The sequence below is a fragment of the Tamandua tetradactyla genome, chromosome 11 (assembly GCF_023851605.1).
Source record: "Tamandua tetradactyla isolate mTamTet1 chromosome 11, mTamTet1.pri, whole genome shotgun sequence".
In the NCBI taxonomy this organism is placed as follows: Eukaryota; Metazoa; Chordata; class Mammalia; order Pilosa; family Myrmecophagidae; genus Tamandua; species Tamandua tetradactyla.
Window position 1 is genome coordinate 79,811,801 of NC_135337.1, and position 27,039 is coordinate 79,838,839.

Sequence of the window (27,039 nt, forward strand, 5' to 3'; positions counted from 1 at the left end):
TTAAATTACTAAAAGAGAAAAACTGCCAACGAAGACTCCTATATCCAGCAAAATTGTCCTTCAAAAATGAGGGAGAAATTAAAACATTCTCAGACAAAAAGTCACTGAGAGAATTTGTGACCAAGAGACCAGCTCTGCAAGAAATACTAAAGGGAGCACTAGAGTCAGATACGAAAAGACAGAAGAGAGAGGTATGGAGAAGAGTGTAGAAAGAAGGAAAATCAGATATGATATATATAATACAAAAGGCAAAATGGTAGAGGAAAATATGATCCAAACAGTAATAACACTAAATGTTAATGGACTGAATTCCCCAATCAAAAGACATAGAATGGCAGAATGGATTAAAAAACAGGATCCTTCTATATGCTGTCTACAGGAAACACATCTTAGACCCAAAGATAAACATAGGTTGAAAGTGAAAGGTTGGGAAAAGATATTTCATGCAAAAAACAACCAGAAAAGAGCAAGAGTAGCTATACTAATAGCCAACAAATTAGACTTCAAATGTAAAACAGTTAAAAGAGACAAAGAAGGACACTATCTACTAATAAAAGGAACAATTAAACAAGAAGACATAACAATCATAAATATTTATGCACCGAACCAGAATGCCCCAAAATACGTGAGGAATACACTGCAAACACTGAAAAGGGAAATAGACACATATACCATAATAGTTGGAAACTTCAATTCACCACTCTCATCAATGGACAGAACATCTAGACAGAGGATCAATAAAGAAATAGAGAATCTGAATATTACTATAAATGAGCTAGACTTAACAGACATTTATAGGACATTACACCCCACAACAACAGGATACACCTTTTTCTCAAGTGCTCATGGATCATTCTCAAAGATACACCATATGCTGGGTCACAAAGAAAGTCTTAACAAATTTAAAAAGAGTGAAATCATACACAACACTTTCTCGGATCATAAAGGAATGAAGTTGGAAATCAATAATAGACGGAGTGCCAGAAAATTCACAAATACGTGGAGGCTCAACAACACGCTCTTAAGCAACGAGTGGGTCAGAGAAGAAATTGCAAGAGAAATTAGTAAATACCTCGAGGCGAATGAAAACGAAAACACAACATATCAAAACCTATGGGACGCAGCAAAGGCAGTGCTAAGAGGGAAATTTATTGCCTTAAATGCCTATATCAGAAAAGAAGAAAAGGCAAAAATGCAGGAATTAACTGCCTACTTGGAAGAACTGGAGAAAGAACAGCAAACTAACCCCAAAGCAAGCAAAAGGAAAGAAATAACAAAAATTAGAGCAGAAATAAATGAAATTGAAAACATGAAAACAATAGAGAAAATCAATAAGACCAGAAGTTGGTTCTATGAGAAAATCAATAAGATTGATGGACCTTTAGCCAGACTGACAAAAAGAAGAAGAGAGAGGATGCAAATAAATAAGATCAGAAATGGAAGAGGAAACATAACCACTGACCTCACAGAACTAAAAGAGGTAATAACAGGATACTATGAACAACTTTACGCTAATAAATACAACAATGCAGTTAAAATGGACGGGTTCCTGGAAAGACATGAACAACCAACTTTGACTCAAGAAGAAATAGATGACCTCAACAAACCAATCACAAGTAAAGAAATTGAATCAGTCATTCAAAAGCTTCCTAAAAAGAAAAGTCCAGGACCAGACAGCTTCACATGTGAATTTTATCAAACATTCCAGAAAGAATTAGTACCAACTCTCCTCAAACTCTTCAAAAAACTCAAAGTGGAGGGATGCTACCTAATTCATTCTATGAAGCCAACATCACCCTCATACCAAAACCAGGCAAAGATATTACAAAAAAAGAAAACTACAGACCAATCTCTCTAATGAATATAGATGCAAAAATCCTCAACAAAATTCTAGCAAATCGAATCCAACAACACATTAAAAGAATTATACATCATGACCAAGTAGGATTCATCCCAGGTATGCAAGGATGGTTCCACATAAGAAAATCAATTAATGTAATACACCATATCAACAAATCAAAGCAGAAAAATCACATGATCATCTCAATTGATGCAGAGAAGGCATTTGACAAGATTCAACATCCTTTCCTGTTGAAAACACTTCAAAAGATAGGAATACAAGGGAACTTCCTTAAAATGATAGAGGGAATATATGAAAAACCCACAGCTAATATCATCCTCAATGGGGAAAAATTGAAAACTTTCCCCCTAAGATCAGGAACAAGACAAGGATGTCCATTATCACCACTATTATTCAACATCGTGTTGGAGGTTCTAGCCAGAGCAATTAGACAAGAAAAAGAAATACAAGGCATCAAAACTGGAAAGGAAGAAGTAAAACTATCACTGTTTGCAGATGATATGATACTATACGTCGAAAACCCAGAAAAATCCACAACAAAACTACTAGAGCTAATAAATGAGTACAGCAAAGTAGCAGGTTACAAGATCAACATTCAAAAATCTGTAGCATTTCTATACACTAGTAATGAACAAGCTGAGGGGGAAATCAAGAAACGAATCCCATTTACAATTGCAACTAAAAGAATAAAATACCTAGGAATAAATTTAACTAAAGAGACAAAAGGCCTATACAAACAAAACTACAAAAAACTGTTAAAAGAAATCACAGAAGACCTAAATAGATGGAAGGGCATACCGTGTTCATGGATTGGAAGACTAAATATAGTTAAGATGTCAATCCTACCTAAATTGATTTACAGATTCAATGCAATACCAATAAAAATCCCAACAACTTATTTTTCAGAAATAGAAAAACCAATAAGCAAATTTATCTGGAAGGGCAGGGTGCCCCGAATTGCTAAAAGTATCTTGAGGAAAGAAAACAAAGCTGGAGGTCTCACGCTGCCGGACTTTAAGGCATATTATGAAGCCACAATGGTCAAAACAGCATGGTATTGGCATAAAGATTGATATATCAACCAATGGAATCGAATAGAGTGCTCAGATATAGACCCTCTCATCTATGGACATTTGATCTTTGATAAGGCAGTCAAGCCAACTCACCTGGGACAGAACAGTCTCTTCAATAAATGGTGCCTAGAGAACTGGATATCCATATGGAAAAGAACGAAAGAAGACCCATATCTCACACCCTATACAAAAGTTAACTCAAAATGGATCAAAGATCTAAACATTAGGTCTAGGACCGTACACAGTTAGAGGAAAATGTAGGGAAATATCTTATGAAACTTACAATTGGAGGCGGTTTTATGGACCTTAAACCTAAAGCAAGAGCACTGAAGAAAGAAAGAAATAAATGGGAGCTCCTCAGAATTAAACACTTCTGTGCATCAAAGAACTTCATCAAGAAAGTAGAAAGACAGGCTACACAATGGGAGACAATATTTGGAAAAGACATATCAGATAAAGGTCTAGTATCCAGAATTTATAAAGAGATTGTCCAACTCAACAACAAAAAGACAGCCATCCCAATTACAAAATGGGAAAAAGACTTGAACAGACACCTTTCAGAAGAGGAAATACAAATGGCCAAAAGGCACATGAAGAGATACTCAATGTCCCTGGCCATTAGAGAAATGCAAATCAAAACCACAATGAGATCTCACACCCACCAGAATGGCCATTATCAACAAAACAGAAAATGACAAGTGCTGGAGAGGATGCGGAGAAAGAGGCACACTTATCCACTGTTGGTGGGAATGTCAAATGGTGCAACCACTGTGGAAGGTAGTTTGGCGGTTCCTCAAAAAACTGAATATAGAATTGCCATACGACCCAGCAATACCATTGCTAGGTATCTACTCAAAGGACTTAAGGGCAAAGACACAAACGGACATTTGCACACCAATGTTTATAGCAGCATTATATACAATTGCAAAGAGATGGAAACAGCCAAAATGTCCATCAACAGACGAGTGGCTAAACAAACTGTGGTATATACATACGATGGAATATTATGCAGCTTTAAGACAGAATAAACTTATGAAGCATGTAATAACATGGATGGACCTAGAGAACATTATGCTGAGTGAGTCTAGCCAAAAACTAAAGGACAAATACTGTATGGTCCCACTGATGTGAACGGACATTCGAGAATAAACTTGGAATATGTCATTGGTAACAGAGACCAACAGGACTTAGATACAGGGTAAGATAATGGGTAATTGGAGCTGAAGGGATACAGACTGTGCAACAGGACTAGATAGAAAAACTCAAAAATGGACAGCATAATAATACCTAATTGTAAAGTAATCATGTTAAAACACTGAATGAAGCTGCATCTGAGCTATAGGGTTTTTTTTTGTTTGTTTGTCTGTTTGTTTGTTTGTTTGTGTCTTTTTTTTACTATTATTATTTTTATTTTTTTCTCTATATTAACATTCTATATCTTTTTCTGTTGTTTTGCTAGTTCTTTTCCTAAATCGATGCAAATGTACTAAGAAATGATGATCATGCATCTATGTGATGATGTTAAGAATTACTGATTGCATATATAGAATGGAATGATTTCTAAATGTTGTGTTAATTTCTTTTTTTTCTTTAATTAATAAAAAAAATGTTAAAAATTTTTTTTAAAAAATATGGGCAAAGTACGTGAATAGACATTTCTCCAAAGAAGATATACAAATGGTCAATAAGTACATGAAAAGAAGTTCAACATCATTAGCCTTAGGGAAATGCAAATCAAAATCACAATGAGAAACCACCTCAAACATACCAGAATGGTTATTATCAGAAGACAGAAAACAAATGTTGGTGAGATATGGAGAAGAATGGAACCCTTGTGCATTGCTGATCGAAATGTAAAATGCTGCCATCACTGTTTAAAACAGTTGCGTGTTTCCTCAAGAAGTTAAATATAGAATTATCATGTAGCATGGCAATTCCATCCTAGGTATATACCTAAAAGAACTGAAAGCAGGAACTCAGATACTTGTGCAAAAATGTTTATAGAGGCATTATTCACAATAAGCCAAAAGGTGGAAGCAACCCAGGAGTCCATCAGCAGATGAATGGAGAAGCAAAATCTGCTCAATTCTTACAGTGGAATATTATTCAGTCATAAGATAGAATTAAGTTCCAGTACATGCTACAACACAGATGAACCTTAAAGACGTCATGTAGAGTGATATAAGCCAGACACAAAAGAAGAAATATTATGATTCCATTTATATGAGGTTTCTAGATAGGCAAATTCATAGAGACAGAATAGTGGTTACCAGGGGCTAGAGGGAGAAGGGAAAATGGAGTTATTGCTTACACAGTTTCTGTTTGGGGTGACGAAAATATTCTTGCATAGATAGTGGTGAAGGTTACATAACATTGTCAATGTGCTTTATGTCATTGAGCTGTACACACACAAAAAAATGGGTTTATAGTATATATATTTTACAATAATTTTTTATAAAAAAAAGAAATTATCTATCAAGTCAGGAAAAGATAAGGAAGAACCTTAAATGCATATGCCTAAGTGAAAGAAGCCAGTCTGAAAAGCTACATAATGTATGATTCCAGGTATTTGACATTTTGGAAAAGGCAACAGTATAAATGCAGTGACAGATAGTGGTTTCCAGGAGTTTGGGGGCTGGGAGGGAGAAGAACAGGTAGAGCACAGGAGGGTTTTAGGCCAGTGAAACCATTCTGTATGATATTGTAATGGCAGACACATGACATCTTGCATTTGTGAAAGCACATAGTGTACAACACAGAGAATGGATCCTTGTGGGCTTTAGTTAAAAATATCATATCGATATTGGTTCATCAATGGTAACAAACATACCACAGCAATGCAGGATGTCAATTATAGTGAGATGGGTAATTTTTTTTTTTTTATGTTTCATTCTTTATTAGAGAAATGATTTCTTGGAGACCGAACTTCAATCAAGTATTATATAAAATATTAAACTGCATAAATTTAGAGAAGTTAAATCATGTTTACTAGACATGTCTTTGAACACAAAAATATTCCGTAGTGTGATCTGTTACAGGATTATATATTCACGTAATAAGAGAATTTCACCTAGACTATTTTTTTATTAATTAAAAAAAAATTAACTAACACAACATTTAGAAATCATTCCATTCTACATATGCAATCAGTAATTCTTAATATCATCACATAGATGTGTGATCATCATTTCTTAGTACATTTGCATCGATTTAGGAAAAGAACTAGCAAAACAACAGAAAAAGATATAGAATTATAATACAGAAAAAAAATAAAAAATATATTAAAAAAGGAAAAAACAAAAATCACAAACAAACAAAAAAACTACAGCTCAGATGCAGCTTCATTCAGTGTTTTAACATAATTACATTACAATTAGATAGTATTGTGCTGTCCATTTTTGAGTTTTTGTATCTAGTTCTGTTGCACAGTCTGTAACCCTTCAGCTCCAATTACCCATTGTCCTACCCTGTTTCTAACTCCTGATGGTCTCTGTTACCAATGACATATTCCAAGTTTATTCTCTAATGTCGGTTCACATCAGTGGGACCATACAGTATTTGTCCTTTAGTTTTTGGCTAGTCTCACTCAGCATAATGTTCTCTAGGTCCATCCATGTTATTACATGCTTCGTAAATTTATTCTGTCTTAAAGCTGCATAATATTCCATTGTATGTATATACCACAATTTGTTTAGCCACTCGTCTGTTGATGGACATTTTGGCTGTTTCCATCTCTTTGCAATTGTAAATAACGCTGCTATAAACATTGGTGTGCAAATGTCCGTTTGTGTCTTTGCCCTTAAGTCCTTTGAGTAGATACCTAGCAATGGTATTGCTGGGTCATATGGCAATTCTATATTCAATTTTTTGAGGAACCGCCAAACTACCTTCCACAGTGGTTGCACCCTTTGACATTCCCACCAACAGTGGATAAGTGTGCCTCTTTCTCCGCATCCTCTCCAGCACTTGTCATTTTCTGTTTTGTTGATAATGGCCATTCTGGTGGGTGTGAGATGATATCTCATTGTGGTTTTGATTTGCATTTCTCTAATGGCCAGGGACATTGAGCATCTCTTCATGTGCCTTTTGGCCATTTGTATTTCCTCTTCTGAGAGGTGTCTGTTCAAGTCGAGATGGCTAATTTTAAGTTATAGGTATGTTACTACAATAAAAAATTTTAAAATAAATAACTGGGGAAACAATGTGCGTGTTGGGGTGGGGTCAATGGGAAAACTACACTCTGCAATTTTTCTCGATACCTAAAGTTGCTCTAAAAATGAAAGCCTTGAACCTCGTAAGTGGGGAGGGGGGCACAGTGGGGGTTTTGGGGTACTGACACAGCCGTCGGGCCCTTTGGGCCTGAGACCCTAGACACAGTGAAGCTCATTGTTCTCCACAACTGTTCGCAGGCCAGTGAGTGGGCAGCCAAATACATCAGGAACCACATCACCCAATTCAACCCAGGGCCAGACAAGAACTTCACCTTGGGGCTCCCCATTGGGAGGACCCCACATGGGTGCTACAAGAAGCTGACTGAGTCCTATAAGAATGGGAACCTGTCCTTCAAATATGTGAAAATCTTCAACATGGATGAGTATGTGAGCCTTCCTTGAGACCACCCAGACAGTACAGCTCCTTCACGTGGAACAACTTCTTCAAGCACGCTGACCTCCATTCAGAAAACACCCATATTCTGGATGGGAATGCAACAGACCTGGAGGCAGAGTGTGACGGCTTTGAAGAGAAGATCACAGCTCGTGGGGGATGGAGCTGTCTTGTTGGAGGCCTTGGCCCCAATGGACACATTGCCTTCAAGGAACCAGGTTCCATTCTGGAGTCCAGGACCTGTGTGAAGATGCTGGCCATATACACCATCCCACCCAACGCTAGGTTCTTCGATGGAGATGTCACAAAGACGCCCACCGTGGCCCTGATGGTAGGCGTGAGCACCGCCATGGGTGCTAGAGAGGTGATGAACTTCATCAAGGGTGCACACAAGGCATCTGCTCTGTACAAGGCCATCGAGGAGGGGGTGAGCCATGTGGGGACTGTGTCTGCCCTCCAGCAGCATCCCCGCACAGGGTTTGTGTGTGACGAAGATGCCACCCTAGAGCTGAAAGTGAAAACCATCAGATGTTTCAAAGGTTAATGCTTGTCCATAACAAGTTGGTGGACCCCTTGTACAGTATCAAAGAGAAGGAAGCAGAGAAAAGCCAGTCTTCCAAGAAGTCATACAGCGATTAGCCTGTGCTACACCTACTGTCCATAGGGATGGATAAGTTCTTCTGAAAACGGTCTTTAGAACAGAATTGTTATTCTTTAATCCAGTATTCATATTCTAGATAAGTGAGTAAACCTATTTTTCTTTTTCCTTTTTTTTTTTTTTTTTTAATTTTTTTATTAATAAAAAAAGAAAAGAAATTAACACAACATTTAGAAATCATTCCATTCTACACATGCACTCAGTAATTCTTAGTATCATCACATAGATGTATGATCATCATTTCTTAGTACATTTGCATCGATTTAGGAAAAGAACTAGCAAAACAGCAGAAAAAGATATAGAATGTTAATATAGAGAAGAGAATTAAAATAATAATACTAATAATATATATATATATAAAAAGGAAAGAGAAAAAAACAAAAACAAAAGATACAAACACACAAACAAACAAACAAAAAACCATATTTCAGGTGCAGCTTCATTCAGTGTTCCAACCTAGTTACATTACACTTAGGTATTATTGTGCTGTCCATTTTTGAGTTTTTGTATCTAGTCCTGTTGCACAGTCTGTATCCCTTCAGCTCCAATTACCCATTATTTTACCCTGTTTCTAACTCCTGCTGGTCTCTGTTACCAATGATATAGTCCAAGCTGATTCTCGAATGTCGGTTCACATCAGTGGGACCAAACAGTACTTGTCCTTTAGTTTTTGGCTAGGCTCACTCAGCATAATGTTCTCTAGGTCCATCTATGTTATTACATGCTTCATAAGTTTAGTCTGTCTTAAAGCTGCATAATATTCCATCGTAGGTATACGCCACAGTTTGTTTAGCCACTCGTCTGTTGATGGGCATTTTGGCTGTTTCCATCTCTTTGAAATTGTAGATAATGCTGCTATAAACACTGGTGTGCAAATGTCCGTCTGTGTCTTTGCCCTTAAGTCCTTTGAGTAGATACCTAGCAGTGGTATTGCTGGGTCGTAATCCATTCTGCCATTCTATGTCTTTTGATTGGGAAATTCAGTCCGTTAACTTTTAGTGTTATTACTGTTTGGATAATATTTTCCTCTACCATTTTGGCTTTTGTATTATATATATCATATCTGATTTTCCTTCTTTCTACACTTTACTCCATACCTCTCTCTTCTGTCTTTTCGTATCTGACTCTAGTGCTCCCTTTAGTATTTCTTGCAGAGCTGGTCTCTTGGTCACAAATTCTCTCAGTGACTTTTTGTCTATAAATGTTTTAATTTCTCCTTCATTTTTGAAGGACAATTTTGCTGGATATAGGAGTCTTGGTTGGCAGTTTTTCTCTTTTAGTGATTTAAATATATCATCCCACTGTCTTCTAGCTTCCATGGTTTCTGCTGAGAAATCTACACATAGTCTTATTGGGTTTCCCTTGTATGTGACAGATTGTTTTTCTCTTGCTGCTTTCAAGATCCTCTCTTTCTCTTTGACCTCTGACATTCTAACTAGTAAATGTCTTGGAGAAAGCCTATTTGGGTCTATTCTCTTTGGGGTGCGCTGCACTTCTTGGATCTGTATATTTAGGTCTTTCATAAGAGTTGGGAAATTTTCAGTGATAATTTCTTCCATTAGTTTTTCTCCTCCTTTTCCCTTCTCTTCTCCTTCTGGGACACCCACAACACGTATATTTGTGCGCTTCATATTGTCATTCAGTTCCCTGATTCCCTGCTCAAGTTTTTCCATTCTTTTCCCTATAGTTTCTGTTTCTTTTTGGAATTCAGTTGTTCCATCCTCCAGTTCACTAATTGTAGCTTCTGTCTCTTTAGATCTACCATTGTAGGTATCCATTGTTTTTTCCATTTTTTCTTCTTTGTCCTTCACTCCCACAAGTTCTGTGATTTGTTTTTTCAGATTTTCTATTTCTTCTTTTTGTTCAGCCCATATCTTCTTCATGTCCTCCCTCAATTTATTGATTTGGTTTTTGAAGAGTTTTTCCATTTCTGTTCGTATATTCAGCATTAGTTGTCTCAGCTCCTGTATCTCATTTGAACTATTGGTTTGTTCCTTTGATTGGGCCATATCTTCAATTTTCCGAGCGTCATCCATTATTTTCTGCTGGTGTCTGGGCATTTGATCAGATCTCCCTGGGTGTGGGACCCAGCTGGTTGAAAGGTTTTTCTGTGGAATCTCTGGGCTCTGTTTTTCTTTTCCTGCCCAGTAGGTGGCGCTCGTGGCGGTCGTTTGTCTGCGGGGCAGTCGGCCCGGGAAACCGCGCATGGAGGCGGGGGTCGCTGGCCGTGGCTTGGGGGAGTGCCGGTCCAAATTGCCCAGCTGGCCCGAGACGCCAAGCGTGACGGGAGGGTCCCGCTATCCAATGTTCCCAGTCAGACCGGGGAGCCACGTGCGTGGAGGGGACCCCAGACGCCAGCCACCCCAGCCGGGAAAACGTGCACCCCTCGGGTATCTCACCGCAGTGGATTCTCCCTACCCGTTCAGCCGTTCCAGAATGGGGTACGCTGTCTTTTTTGGTCTCTGTCGTGATTCCGGGAGCTGTTTCGTATTGTTTCTGTTTCTTTAGTTGCTTTTCTGGAGGAGGAACTAAGACCCGCGCGTTTTACTAAGCCGCCATCTTCTCCCTTAAACCTATTTTTCTTGGCTGTGAGGTTTGAGCCCAGTCCTATCGTTTGGCTACCTGGGGAATGGCTTGTTTGTAACCTACTCTGATCCAGAAAAAATCTCTGAAAAATGGACTCCGTCATCTTGGTATCTGCCACACCTAAGAGTTCTGAACTTTTTCTTCTGCCTCTGACACTGTTCACATGAACAACGCATTTCCTTTAGGAACCTCTATTATTTCATGCACTGATTCTCAATTGAGAGGAAATTAGGGGGCTTGTGTATACTGGACAGAACCTCTTGGAGGGTCTTGAGAACCTCTTGAGCAGGCCTGCCACCTTATTTGAGAGTCACTGCCCTAGATTGTCAAAGGAAGTATAGGGAAACAGTTCCTCTGGTCAGCAACAAGTGCTGTGGAAACAAAACTCTTGTTTGCTTCTTTCTTTCCATTTTTGATTTGTTTTTTTTCTCCTGCTTTCAGATCTGACCTTTTAAGAACTTGGAGGACTCCATGGGGGGGAAGATTTGAATGGTGGGGGATGGAGGGGCACTAAAGAGAAGGCTTTTGCTAATGAACTCAGAGCCCAGTTGGCCCAGCCATGTCAAACTCCTCTCCCTTAGGGACCCTCTAGTACCAGGAGGAGGAAGGTGGAAACTCTTTTCTCATCCGAGCCCTGTGTTTTTGTTCAAAGGTCTCACTGTGTCTCTTTAATTGAACACTCATTAAAAGGTGGGTGGTCCACCGGGGCAAGACACTGCCATGGTTTTTCAGTCAAGATGGGAGCCAGGACAAGCAGGTCAGGTGTGAGAGACATGGTCCTCTGCTCCCATAGGAGCTGAATGCCAAGACAACATACCTAGGGCTTCTAAAGCTGTCTAATATTTTTTCACTTACTGACAGCACTCTGCCTTTCTAAGAACCCTTTCAGGCTCCTGTGGTATGGTGTGTTTCCTGAGCATCAGGAAGACCAACCCTTCTGTCTGTTTATCCTTTACCCCTTGTTTCATGAGTCTATTACTCTGCCTTCTTTTTACTGAAGCTTTCATGGAGTTGATGCTGCCTTCTCCTGCCTGTCTTTGTGCCTATTTGCAGCTGCCGTTGCCTCAGTTTCTAGGAAAGACTTTTCTGAGCCTGGCTCAGGCCTCTTTCTTATGCTGTGTTTGGTACCAGTTCAGTTCAGTTCTGTTCGAAGCTTTTATATGTGACTGTTGCTGTCAATCTGTTTTAAGCTAATCATTCAAAGAACGTGCTTACAATATGATATTTTCTAGTAAATCCAGAATTTTCAAAAAAAAACCTAAAGCCTTTTTTCTTTAAAGGAAGAGAGGTGGAAGATTCTCAGATTTCATCTGTCACGAAGAAGAGCTTGGCTTTATCTTGGGGCACAGCAAATGCTCTGGGCCAGCCAGGGCTGGAGACAAACAGTGTGGGGGGGGGGCGGGGGGGGGGAGAAGGGGGGCGTTCTGTGCACTGTGGGGTGCTGAGCAGCTTCCTTCATCTCCACCTGCCAAGTTCCAGTAGCACAGCCCCCACCCCCAGGGGAAGTCGCCAGGGGAAGGAGCAATATCTTCTCGACTGGTCAGTTCGGGGAGTCCACTACCCCCAGGAGACTGTGCTGAAGTCCTAGGATGCTGCACACATTTAAATACCCAAACCGAGTGGGGAGGGGGAGAGGAATCCCAGAAGCTGAGGGGCTGCTCTGATTTATAAAAAATAGCGGGAATTTATTCTGGTGTGATGTGTCAGCTGAAAGTGGAACCCAAGTTTTTTCCAAATGATTAATTTAGGGTTTCCCACCTCTGCACTGTTGACTTTTGGGGCAGGTTGGTTCTCTGGGGTGGGGGTGTCTGGGGTACCGGAGGGCGTTGATCAGCGACCCTGGGCTACCCCCGCTCAAGGCCAGTGACACTCATACTCCTCTTACCCCTGCCACAATCAATCAAACATGTCCCAGGGGGGCACAGAAGCGCCCCCACCATCTAGATCGAGAAGCAGCTCAGCTGAGTCTATATCCTGAAGTCCGGGCGTTCAAACCCTTCTGCCTTTAGTATAAAAGAGCAAATAGGATCACTCCATTTTCCTCGGATGTTCGGCCTCTGAGACCTTTTCTCAGTTGATCCTCTGGAATTTCTCATGCAGAAGTATTTTGCAAGAGAAGGGTTTTGGCTTCGCCATGCTGGGCAGCCTTGGAGAAGCTGCCTGGATCTCTGAACCTGCCTACTCGTTGTAGAAGCCAAGAGTTTAAAGCAAGACCTACAGAATTTGTTGCAAGCTGCTGGCCTCGGGATGGCAGCGGTAAACTGTGGCGATTGTTATGTAGAGCAGTCTGGGAGGAAGAAAATGTTTACCCCAAACAGTTATGTTAAGTATGAAGAACACTGTGAGATAAGAATCTTGCTCCCTCAGGAAATGCCTGCATATCTATTGACATCCTGTGGTATATAACTAAGATCTGGTTGAAAATAAAGTTGTCTGATGCCTGATATAGATTTAAGCTTCAGACCCCCTGAACCCATTTGTGTCTGTCTTTCTTTTCTTCCTTTTTCTCTCTCTCCTTCTCATCATTCCTTAATATCCTTCGAGCTCTGTTTCTACAGAAAGCAACAACTCGTCTCTAATGAGACAAGTGGGCCACCCCAAGAAGCACACCCCAGGCCACCCCTCCCCAGCCCCAGCATCGTCTCCACTGTCCATCCGACATCCTGCACAGGCTGAGGCAGCAACAGAAAGCAACAGAAAGCGAGCCGGATGGAGCTCGGCCTGGGGGGTTCGAATCCGGGCCCAGCCTCTTACCGCGGTGCGCTCGGGGCGCGTGGCTTGGTCCCTCTGTGCTTCGAGCATCTGGGTGGGCAGAGCAGGTGGTGACTGAGGCACGGTGGTCAGCTGCAGCCAAACGCCCCTCTGAGGAAGCCTCCATGCAGGTAGACTTTTATAGCAACTTCCCCGCCCACGGCGCACGTGGGCACTCGGGTCCCCTCGGCTCCCCTCCGCACCTCCGCGCGGCAAGCCGACGCTTCCAACCCAAGTCCCCAGGAGCTCAGCCCCTCAGCCCCCAAGGAGCGCGCAGGGGAAGGACTTGGCAGTGCGCCTGCGCGCCACGAGCCTGCGAACTACAAGTCCCAGAAGGGTGCAGCGGCGAGAGCCCGGAGCCTCCGGACGGCACGTTCGATTACAGCGCCCCCTGTGGGTTGGCGGTGTCTTCGCAGACCGAAGGCCCTCCTCGGCATTGCTAACCCGTCCCGGCTTTGGGGTTGCCGAACCGTCGTCTGCAGAGTCTCCGCCCCCAAATACGAGCCCACGGCTGTGCGGGCATTCGCTAAGCCTGTGTTTAAATCCCGACTCGGCCAGTTCCTGGCAATTCAACAACCGTTTGCCATAATGATAATGATTATAATGTAACAGTAGCTGTTTATATTATATATAATAAAGACATAAAGGTTTTTCATTAAAATAATAATAATTGTATACATCATATAATTACTCTATAGTATAATTATTTTTATACTATAAATAATTATTATATATATTTTTATTATTGGACCAAGCCATGATAAATGTCATCCCTCTCTCCCAATACTATCTATTTCTATTTCTCTTTCTCCCTCTGCAGATCTGGATTTTCCCAGTCATATTCCATGCAGTGAATGATGTGCTGTACTGTGCAGATTCCCCTCTTCAGAACTGAAGGACCTGTTCTTCCTGACTCTAAGAATGCTGCTGACTGACCATCCTCAACTATCAGCCCTGTTAAATTAAAAATAACAGCAATATATTGAGGGGTTTATAACATATGTAAAAGTAAAATGCTAAAGCAACAATAACATAAAGGCTGGAAGGGAAGAAATGGAAGCATACTTTAGTAAGTTTCTTATACTATATGTGAAGCAGTATATCACTTGATGTAAACAGAGATGTATACTATAACCTTAAAATAACTATAAAAATAATAAAACAAAGAGTTATGTCTAATAGCCCAACAAGAAAATAAAATGGAATCATAGAAAGTATTCATTACTCTAAAAGAAAGCAGAAAAGGTAAAGGGGTGCAATGGAGCAAACAAAATAAATAGCAAGATGACAGACTCAAACTTAACCATATTAAAAAATCACATTAAATGCTAATGGAATAAGGACCCCAATAAAAAGGCAGAGATTGTTAGATAAAAAGCAAGATCCAAGTATATGCTTCTGTGATAGTTAGATTCAGTTGTCAACTTGGCCAGGTGAGCATACCTAATCTTGTTGCTGCTGACATAAGCCAACAGTAGGTGAACCTCATCTGTTGCCAATTACATCTGCAGTCGGCTAGGAGGCGTGTCTGCTGCAATGAGTGATGTTTGACTTAATTGGCTGGTGCTTAAATGAGAGAATGCACTGTAGCACAGCCTAAGCAGCTCGGCATTCCTCATCTCAGCACTTGCAGCTTAGCCCAGGCCTTTGGAGATGCAGAGAGAAGTCACCCCGGGGAAAGTTGTTGGAACCCAGGGGCCTGGAAAGAAGACCAGCAGAGACCATCCTGTGCCTTCCACGTAAGAAAGAACCTCAGTGGAAAGTTAGCTGCCTTTCCTCTGAAGAACCAACAAAATAAATCCCCTTTTATTAAAAGCCAATCCGTCTCTGGTGTGTTGCAATCTGGCAGCTAACAAACTAGAACAGCTTCCTACAATAAATGCACTTTATTTTTCAAATTCCAAAAACTACATGATTTTATTTATAAAATTCAACCTATAACTTACTAATGTCTATGTCCATATTGTTTCTAAATATGTTAAGTTAATATCCCACGGACATAAACTGCTAATACTATGGAAAAAGAGCAAAGTATAAGACAATAAAAAGTATCAGAGAAGCTTATCAATATTATCTTCATTTCATCGGTAGGATTTTCTCACATAGCAACCTTTATTCATGAGGTGATTTCATTTACAAAACTATTATTCTTTGCTATCGTCTCAGCTTTCAGCTATTTTAACTTCACTTTGATGTTTTCTTCTGACAATTCAGTAAAGGCACCTGCTTCACCTTAGATAGAAATTCCTGAATAATTTTTTCACATTGCTCTCTTTCCAGATAGCATCTCTTTGCTGTTGATTCTGTTTTATCATATTCTTGAGATTTTCCAATATTCTGAAACTCGTATAGCTCCAGGGATTTTTGGTTAGCACACTCTATTACATGCCATTATAGTTTGCTTGCTGCCAGAATGCAATATACCAGAAACGGAATGGCTTTTAAAAGGGGGGATTTAATAAGTTGCCAGTTTACAGTTCTACAGCCTAGAAAATGTCCCAATTAAAACAAGTCTATAGAAATGTCCAATCACAGGCATCAAGGGAAAGATACTTTGGTTCAAGAAGGCCAATGAAGTTCAGCGTTTCTCTCTCAAGTGAGAAGGCACATGGCAAAGAGTCAGGGTTTCTCGCTCATCTGGAAGGGCACATGGTGAATATGGCATCATCTGCTAGCTTTCTCTCCTGGCTTACTGTTTCATGAAGCTCACCGGGAGGCATTTTCTTCTTCATCTCCAAATGTCTCTGGCTGTATGGGTTTAATAAATGCATTTTAAATAAAAAGACCAAATGGGTTAAAAGGAAGAGGAAATGAAGAGATAGACCATGTTAATAGTATGCAAAAGAAAGTGGAAGTGGCTATATTAATATCAGACAAAGTAGATTTCAGACCAAAGGATATTACCAGTGGTAAAGTAATTTTGTAATCATAAAGGGAGGTGTATAAACAAACTGTGGTATCTATCCATACAATGGTATACTATTCAGATATAAAAAGGAATGAATTATTGACACATACAAATAGATGAACCTCACATTCATTTTCCTAAGTGAAAGAACACAGACTCCAAAGGCTACTGTTCTAGTCTGCTAGCTGCCGGAATGAAATATACCAGAAACGGAACGGCTTTTAAAAGGGGGAATTTAATAAGTTGCTAGTTTATAGTTCTAAGGCTGTGAAATTGTCCATATGAAAACAAGTCTATAGAAATGTCCAGTCAAAGGCATCCAGGGAAAGATACCTTGGTTCAAGAAGACCAATGAAGTTCAGGGTTTCTCTCTCAAGTGAGAAGGCACATGACGAACACAGTCAGGGTTCCTCTCTCATCTGGAAGGGCACATGGCAAACACAGAGTCATCTGCTAGCTTCTTCTCCTGGCTTCCTGTTTCATGAAGCTCCCCAGAAGGCATTTTCCTTCTTGATCTCCAGAGGTCGCTGGCTGGTGAAATCTGCTTCTCGTGGCTATGTCATTCTTCTTTGCTCTCTTTGAATCCCTTTCTCCAAAATGTTTCCTCTTTTATAGTACTCAGTAAACCAAGACCCCCCCCCCCAAATGGGTGGAGACATGTCATCACCTAATCCAGTTTAACAACCACTCTTGACTAGATCACATCATCCAGGGAGACGATCCAATCACAGTTTCAAACATACAGTATTGAAGAGGGAATTATTCCACTTTAATGAAATGGGATTTTGATTAAAACATGGCTTTTCTAGGGGGCATACATCCTTTCAAACCAGCACAGCTACATTTAGTAGAAATCCATTTATATGACATGATGGAAAGGCCAAAACTATAGAGACAGAAATTAGATCTGTGGGGCTGGAGATGGGGGGAGGGCTTTACTACAAAAAGGAAAAGAAAGTGGGGCAGGCCACAGTGGCTCAGCAGGCAGAGTTCTCGCCTGCCATTCTGGAGACCCAGGTTCAATTCCTCATGCCTGTCCATGTGAAAAAAGAAAAAAAGGGAAAGAAGGTGATGGGAGTTTCTAAATCTTGCTTGGGGGCAATGACACAACCATATATATTTTATCAAAACACAGAAATAGAATCTCCACCAAAAGGAGATTTCTATTGTCTCTTTAAAAATTTAGATTCAGTAAATTTTAAAAAATTTTAACTGTCTTTTTAAACTGTTTAAATTTTATTATCAAAAAATAAAAATTGTATTATTAAAAATTATAATAGAGAAGGTGAATGGGTGGTTCTGCGGTAGAATGCTTGCCTTCCATACAGGAGACCTGGGCTCAATTTCCGGACCATGCACCCCCCCCAAAAAAATTATAATTACATAATTTACTTATATTAAATTATACTTAAATATATGTTTAAAGACAGTTAAATGATTCTTTCTTGGATTATTCAAGCAGTCAATCTCTCTCACAGGAGAAGTAACGGACCACCTGGGTGAGACAGTAGATAAGAGCGGGTGTCATGGGCCACGGCGGTTGGGATGTGGGAAGGGTGAGGACCATGGAGTCCCCCCACTTAGGGCTGATGCTGGAGACCCTTTCCTGACACCTGACATCGGTCCTGACCGTTTATGGCCCTGTCACCTCACACAGGCTGCTTCTGGTGCAACAAATGCCAACTCACTGCGCACACCTGGATGATGAATATGGGTTGGGGAGCTCTGCATCAGCAGAGAGCAGTTACTGGAAATTGCTGCTCAAAGTTGAGTATGCCAGGGTGGTAAAATGAACTTCCACCCATGTTTTCCACTTGCTTTCTCACCTGGGCACGGGTGCTCAGGTGCATATGCCAGGGCAAGAATGCTCTCCGCAGTTCCCCAGGAGAGAAGAGCCTCAACAGAAGGTAGTAAATGGGGAGTTGATCAGAAGCCATCCGAATCCACAAGACACTGAAGGTCATTTCTCAGACTGTAAATATCTATAAATGCCAGCTCTGTGCTCCCTGCACAGCCCACCTCCTGGATGTGGACTTGAAGTACAGGACTGAGGAACAGATCTGACGTCATGCTGTGCACAGAGAGTACATTATATCTAACAGAAGGCTAAGGCTGCCAGTCCCATTACTGTGCTGCCTCAGTTTACCAAACTGTGCTTGTGATTCTAATTTGAGATAAGCTCTCTCTGCTCTTCCTGGGTCTGCTTCTGCTGCTTCCCCTCTCTGTGTGCAACCCTACCGATATCTTCTGTGTACTTGCAGTGAAGCCCTTCTTCTATCAAGATGAAGACCTTGTTGTCACAAGCACATTTTCCCCTGTCTTCAGATTAATGAAGGAGTCCTGGTGGAGATATTTGACACCAGCTCAAATACAGATATATAATATGACCAGTAAGCTTTTGCCCTTTAAAAATGTTCCTTTCCCCATGGTAATTTTGGAAGGAAGGCAAATAGAGACTTAAGAAACCAGAATGAGGCTGATTCTATAATCAGCCTCCCTCACCCCATATCTTCCTTTCATTCCCATTGGCTTATTCCATTTAAAAAAATTTTAAATCTGTATGTTTTCTTTTCCTTCATCTCTTTCCACATCCCGCCATCAGTCTCCTCCTGGTGCTTCATTTTTTGGAGAACTTAGTGTCCTTTACCCTAAGCTAGCTCCATGCAGCCCTCCCTTTTCTTTCTGGTGAACACTCAAAGGACCAAGGTCAGTTGTTGGCTACTCGGTTCCTTGGTCCCATGGCTTGAGGTCAAAGCTAAGAGGCAGGACTGCCGTCTTCTCACACCACTTCAGGACCTACTTGGGCTTGCACTTCCAAGCTGAGTAATTTTGATCATTGATCCCAGAGAGGACACTGATGTCACTGCACCAGGAGAAAAATACCCTTAATTTAAATATCTGACATCTCTGAACAGTGCCCTCAGTTTTATACCATGTCAGGAGAGATATGTATCTCCTCTCTCCAGAAGCCATTCCAGGAATACGAGGCAACTATACAAGGAGGGTTAATGCCCTCCAGTTACATTCTGATTCACAATGAGAACTGGATGGTTTTTATTTGTTGCTTATTTATCTCATTCCCCACCATCTGGTGTTGACCCTATATTTGTTATACTAAAATGCCAAGTCTTTTGGGGGGAATGAGATGCTGAACAGCCTTTAAAGTCTTCTGCTCTTACAAGAGCTGTGCAGGATGGGATGGTATTTCTAGTGGATAAAAATCCACCCATCTGTGGAGATAAACCAGGACTGAGAGATTGCATGTCGCCCCCATGGGCTGTCCCTGTCCCATTCTGATGGTGTGTTAGTTTGGAAACTGCCAGAAGACGATATACTAGAAGTGGAACAGTTTCTATAAAGGGAAATTTAATAAGTTACAAGTTTACAGTTCTAAGGAAGTGAAAGTGTCCAAATTAAGGCACCAACAAGAGGTTTCCTTCACTCAAGAAAGGGTAATGGGTCTGGAACACCTCTATAAGCTATGAAGTCATGTGGCTGGCATCTGCTGGTCCCTTGCTCCTGGGCTTCATTGCTTTCAGTCTCTGTTCCTATGGAGGTTCCTAACGTTGCTTCTCCAGGGCTGGCTTTCATCTCTTGGCTTCCCTTGGCTCTCTCCAGGTTCTGGCTTACTTAACATCTCATGGCAACGTCTGATAGACTCCAAGCATCTCCAAATATCTGTGTCTCTGTTCTCCAAGTGTCAGCTCTGCTCTGAAGTTTCTGTTGGCTCTGAAGTTTCTGTCATTTCTTGCTCTCTCTCCAAAATGTTTCTTCTTTTAAAGGATTATAGTAAACTAACCAAGACCCACCTAGAATGGGTAGAGTCACATCTCCATCTAATCAAAAGTCCACATCCACAATCGGGCACATCACATCTCATGGAGATAATCCAATCAAATTTTCCAACCTACATTATTGAATTAGGATTAAAAGAAACAGCTACTCCCACAAGATTAGATAAGAACTAAAACATGGTTTTTCTGGGATACAGAATGATTTCAACCTGGCACAGATGGTGTATTAGTTAGGGTTCTCTAAAGAAACAGAATCAACAGGAAACACTCACAAATATAAAATTTATAAAAGTGTCTCAAGTAACCATGGGAAGGCAGAGTCCAAAATCCACAGGGCAGGCTGAGAAGCTGATGATTCCAATGGAGGGTCTGGACAAACTCCACAGGAGAGGCTTACTGGCCAAAGCAGGAAGAGAGCCTGTCTCTTATGAATCCTCCTTAAAAGGCTTCCAGTGATTAACTGAGCATCACTCCTTGCAGAAGACATGCCCCTTGACTGATTACAAATGGAATCAGCTGTGGATGCAGCTGACATGATCGTAATTTAATTCTATGAAATGTCCTCATTGCAACAGACAGGTCAGCACTTGCCCAACCAGACAAACAGGAACCACCACTTGGCCTAGCTGACACATGAACCTGACCATGAGAGTCCACCCCTTGTCAACTTAGCAGCTATGCATATCACCTTAAACCATACCTAATTTCTAAATAAAAACAATAAAACACACATTTCTTTCTTTCACCTAACAATACTCAACTGTCCTGCATATAACTGGAAACACATTAAATCTCTCCAGAATAGGGTGCAAGTCCTTGGGTAATATTCATTCTTCTTTTTTTTTTTATGTAAATTTTTTTCTAATTAAAAAAAATTAACAACAAACAAAACATTAAGATATCATTCCATCTTAATGAATGGGTAATATTCATTCTTAAACTTGATATCTTACAACTTAAAGAGTATAACATGAATAAAACAGCATTGCAGTACTCATTTCTGTAACTGATCAAGTGGTTGTAGTTCATATTTATCACTACCTTCTTCCACTACCCATTTCATGTTCCCTTTACCCTCAGCAAGCACTTCAGCTGGCTGTGGTTCTTTGCCTGGTGAGGTGACTCAAACCTTCATTCCTGAAGTTTCAGAGCCATTGGTAGTCCTGCCTGGATTGGGTTGTTGCAGTTTTCCATTGATTTTAATCACAGGGCATGGTAGTACTAAAAGATGCCCTAGGGGATCTCCTATATTCCAAGAAAACTCTTCTTTACCTCCATTGTGTAGTTGCAGTCCTATTTCCCCCTGATACTCAGGGTCAATCACCCCAGCCAATAACGTAATCCCCTTCTTGGCTTGTTGATCCAGGGGCAGACTATTACAGGGTTATCTAGAGAAGACTCAGCATGACATAGGGTTTCAACCTCACCCCCAATATCATTATCAATCCATATGTCACAATCCCATTTTTCAGGGTCCCACTCCTTTCCAATCAATGCCCTCACTTCAACAGCAGACACCATGCAACATTGAGATTTCAGTTTACATTGTAAAGTTGCTACTCTAACAATAAGATTCTGAGTCTGATTTTTGGAGATCTCAAGTCTACGGCTACAGAAAATAAGATTTTCCTTCAGGATACTCATAGAAATTTCTACATCTGTCAGATGGCACTTAAGCTTCTCATTTGAAGCCTTAAGCCCATCCCTTTCACTCCTTAATGTAGCTAGTGTATCTAACAACAACCAGCCAACATCTCTATACCTCTTATTTCCACAAAACTCTGTAAAGGTGTCAAAAACATTATCCCCCAGAGCCTGGCTTCATACAAGCGAAGCATTAGGAGAATCGAATGATGATATTTTGACTATCTCCTTTGCCAACTCACTGCATGGATTGGAAATCTCAATTCTGATTATAGGAATCAGAGTCCTTAGTGTCTTTAAGTCCAGTCAGAGTAGAAAACCATTCATAAAAACCCATTTTTAAGATTCTGTTTCTTAAGAACCACTCCTGGTACCAAGTTGTATTAGTTAGGGTTCTCTAGAGAACATAATAAACAGGAAATACTCGCAAATATAAAATTTATAAAACTGTCTCACGTAACCATGGGAACACAGAGTCCAAAATCTGCAGGGCAGGCTGTGAAGCTAATGATTCCAATGGAGGGTCTAGATGAACTCCACAGGAGAGGCTCGCCGGCCAAAGCAGGAAGAGAGTCTGTCTCCTCTGAACCCTCCTTAAAAGGCTTCCAGTGGTTAGACTGAGCATCACTCATTGCAGAAGACATGCCCCTTGGCTGATTACAAATGGAATCAGCTGTGAATGCAGCTGATGTGATCATGATTTAATTCCATGAAATGTCCTCATCACAACAGACAGGCCAGCACTTGCCCCAACCAGACAAACAGGTACCACAACTTGGCCAAATTCACAAGTGAACCTGACCGTGACAGATGGTTATCCCATTTGATGATCAAAGAGTTGCAATTGGACTAAGAGGTTTCACATATGGGGAGACAGCAGGGAGGGAGAACATTTGTAGATAGAAATTTGAGCTCCTCATCATTTTTACACCATCCTAGCATCTCAGTCTCCTTCCTTCCTCACTCCTGATCTGATGGGGTTCAATGTGTCCTCTTCCCTTTGTCTTTCTTCCTGGTTATCTTGGGTTTTTTGCTTTCTCAATGATTTGCCATAATATGAAGACCCTATAAATGAAACTGGCCTGGATTTCTGAGTGTCTGAAAAAACATCAGGGAAGTCTCTATCAAGAGGAAGTTACTTAAAAAGCATGAGATCTTTCCTGAGATTTTATCCAAGGGTGACTGTTTTCCAGATAGTTCTTAGAGGGTTGATGGAAAATCGAGAATGGAATGGAGACATCTGCCTCTCTCACTTCTCCTTATAGGTACATTGTTTAGTAACCACAGCATTTTTTTTTCCTGTAATGGAAAGGTAACTGGTTAACAGTAGTCTATTACACAGCAATGGCCTCCCTTACATTGCCTCCATTGACTGAAAAATGGACCCTACTTCTCTCTTCCCGTTCAGATCACTTATGGTCCTTTTGACTTGCCCCTGAGATCGAAGGTCTGTTTCCATCTCTATATCCAATGGCCTTCAGAGATGCTTCTCTGGCCTTGGGTATGGTGCAGTTATTGCTGCATTTTGACTAGACCTGGATGGAACTGTTTATTTCAGATGATGTGAAAGGTAAACAGTTCCTCAGGGACTTGTGAGAGGGAATGGTCAGGCACAATATCTATACAGGCTTTATGGACAGGATGCCTTGTTTCTAAGAGATTCCAACTGTTGTCAAAATGGATTTTCCTCTCCGGCATCAGAGTCCCAAGTAAATGTGACTATTCTCTATGGAGACACCAGTTCTCGGATAAGCCTCAGTACAGCTGCAATGAATACTAAAACCACATGGAAGGTGGTTTTAACCTGTGGGAAACACTTCGTGCTTGAGTCTTCCCATAGGACTTCTGGCTTTTCATGCCAGAACCATGAAATCCCTGGTTTCAAACGTTCTCTATAGTTAGCTCTGCTAAATACCCAAAAGATGCTTTCTTTAGTAAACCATAGTTATTTTACTTTGATGTCTCATTTTCTGAATATGACTGTGAACTTTTGGATGGAGACCTACTGAATACTTCTTTGGTGGCTGTTTCTCTGCATCTTTTTAAGAAGCCCATGTCTGACTCCAGTTACACAGTCTACAATGCTGAGTACACTGTGGCCCATGCCCTCCAGAAATGTGCCCCAAACTAACAGAAATTAGGTCTTTGGGGAGTGCTGAGAAGGTGAAATTTCTCTCCTGGAAGTTAATAATGCTCTCTCCAAATATGAATATTTCTATAGCTGTCTTTTAAGTCTCAGAACCTGGAGTTTATTGAGACACACGTTCATGACAATGATTGCCTCAGAAGCACAAAAAGAACTCAGCTTTAAGAGTTGGCCTATTTCCCCAGAGTTACAGGAGTATCTGTACTTGTTACATGGTGTAGGAAAAACCCAATGACTTCAATATAATGATTCAGCAGCCATATGCTTTTGTTTAAATCCTATCTCCTCTGTTACAACTCCACTTTTTCCTTTGGCCCTTTTCCCACTGTTTAGGGGTATTTGGGCTATGCCCATTCTAACTTTTCCATGTTGGAAAGGGTTGTTGATAATATGGGGTAGGGGGATGGAACTAGCTGATGTTCTGGAGAGGCTGTCCGTGATGTCTTCTAATGATGGTGAGAACCTAGGTTCCCTTTATGTATTCTACAGAGTAGTTTATATAGTTTCTTATTTAATTCTGTGAACACTTTAAGAGATTGTCACTGCTCTTCCCACTTTTCAAATGAAGAAAATGACACCAAAGGAATCAACTACCCAGATCTCAGGTCAAGGATTAGTCTGGATTTGAACCCAGGACTTTCTGGATCTTTATTAAATGCATAAAGAATGCTTTGGACCCATCCTCAAGCATCTGGGAATGACTAGCATTTACAGACATATTAACAAAACTATATGTATGTGCATGCAAAAGATATATTATGTATAGATTAATGTGTCTTTTTTGTATCATGTTTTTACATATTATCTCATTGGATACCCTAACATTCAATACACACAAAGTTTGTGATGGAATTTTTTTTCCTTAACTTTTGATCATTCAGTTCTACATATATAATCAGCAATTCACAACATCATCACATAGTTGCATATTCATCATCATGATCATTTCTTGGAACATTTGCATCTATTCAGAAAAAGAAAACAGAAAAAAATTCATACATTGCTTTGAATTAGCCGTCCCTTTCATTGATCACTAGCATTTCGATCTAAATTTATTTTAACATTTTTCCCCCTATTATTTATTTTTATTCCATATGTTTTACTTGTCTGTTGATAAGGTAGATAAAAAGAGCATCAGAAACAAGGTTTTCACAATCACCCAGTCACAATGTGAAAGCTATATCATTATACAATCATCTTCAAGAAGCATTGCTACTGGAACACAGCTCTACATTTTCAGGCGGTTCCCTCCAGCCTCTCCATTACATCTTGACTAACAAGGCGATATCTATTTCATGCGTAATAATAACCTCCAGGATAACCTCTTGGCTCTGTTTGGAATCTCTCAGTCATTGACACTTTATTTGGTCTCATTTCACTCTTCCCCCTTTTAGTCAAGAATGTTTTCTCAATCCCTTGATGCTGAGTCTCAGCTCACTCTTAGGGGTTTTCTCAGTCCCTTAATGCTGAGTCTCAGCTTATTCCAGGATCTCTGCCCCACATTGCCAGGAAGGTCCATACCCCTGGGAGTCATGTCCCACGTAGACAGGGGGAGTGTGGTGAGTTTGCTTGTTGTGTTGGCTGGAGAGAGAGGCCACATCTGAGCAACAAGAGAGGTTCTCTTGGGGGTGTGTTGCTTCCTATTGAAACAGAGCTCGAAGGATATTAAGGAATGGTGAGAAAAAAAGAAAGGAAGAAAGAAAGAAAGACACAGATGGGCTCAGGGGGTCTGAAGCGTGAGTTTACTTCAGACAGACTTCAGACAACTTTATTCTCAACCAGATCCTTGTTATATACCACAGGATGTCAATAGATATGCAGGCATTTCCTGAGGGAGCAAGATTCTTATCTCACAGTGTTCTTCATACTTAACATAACTGTTTTGGGTAAACATTCTCTTCCTCCCAGATTGCTCTACATAACAATCTCCACAGTTTACCACGGCCATCCTGAGGCCAGCAGCTTGCAACAAATTCTGTAGGTCTTGCTTTAAACTCTTGGCTTCTACATTTCCCCCTTTTTATTTTATAAACCGAGGAAAACAAGAATCACCTTTTTAGGGTGACTATAAGCAGAGGTGACCGCGCCTGTCTTAGGTTGCCCTTAGGCTCTGAAGGCTCTTACCCGTCATTGGCTGCCAGTCAAGCTCTCTGACTTTGATTCACAAGAATCACATTGTTATAAGCAGAGGTGACCGCGCCTGTCTTAGGTTGCCCTTAGGCTCTGAAGGGTCTTACCCGTCACTGGCTGCCAGTCAAGCTCTCTGACTTTGATTCAGGAGGGAGCCAACGAGTTTTTGCAAGAATCACCTTTTTCTTTGTTGTTAAACACAGCTGAGGAGGAAGCGAAGTATAAACAGCCCCAAACCTAGGATTTTTTAGCTCTTGGGTAAGTGATTGTGTAACATTACCTCCATAGGCTACATGTAGATTATTCTAATTTACATTCTAATACCCCTTTTTTGTAATTCTAAGATCAGGACTTAAACTATCTGAAAGCCTTAAAAGATGCCTTTTCCCTTTTCCCATTCTATTTCAGACAGGCCATATGTTAAAAGAGGGTAATACAAAAACTGCTCTCATTCCTTTTACACTTTAAACTTTGTAAAAAATTTAAATGATACATTTTTTTTTTTTTTTAAAGGAAAGACAGAGAGAAGGAAGGAAGGATAGAAGGAAGGAAGGAAGGAAGAAAGGGAAACATTTTCAAACATTCTCCTGTTTTATTGTATTTTGTTTTTCCGTTTTTTGTTACATGGGCTGGGGCCGGGAATCGAACCGAGGTCCTCCGGCATAGCAGGCAAGCACTTTGCCCGCTGAGCCACCGCGGCCCGCCCTTAAATGATACATTTGATCTTCAATATGAACCAATGTCATTTCTATATCATTTAGTCTATTATTAGTTTGCTCATCAATGAGATTGTCTATGCCACAGTTCACTGGTGTTTTTCTAACAATGCTGCATCTGTATAGTTTGTTGCAATGCTGTTCCAGCGACTGCAGCCATTGTGATG

General features: G+C 40.6%; 1 protein-coding gene and 1 pseudogene across 1 annotated transcript in view; one reads left to right on the forward strand and one right to left on the reverse strand.

Annotated features, from left to right (window-relative positions):
* Window positions 1-13,795, reverse strand: part of ZNF554 (zinc finger protein 554) — a 28,749-nt gene extending 14,954 nt beyond the window's left edge. The window contains exon 1 of the mRNA XM_077121220.1: window positions 13,538-13,795. The gene's annotated coding sequence lies outside the window, so the exon portion shown is untranslated. The remainder of the gene's footprint in view (window positions 1-13,537) is intronic.
* Window positions 5,772-8,178, forward strand: LOC143649165 (glucosamine-6-phosphate deaminase 1 pseudogene; annotated as a pseudogene).
* Window positions 13,796-27,039: the final 13,244 nt, after the last annotated feature.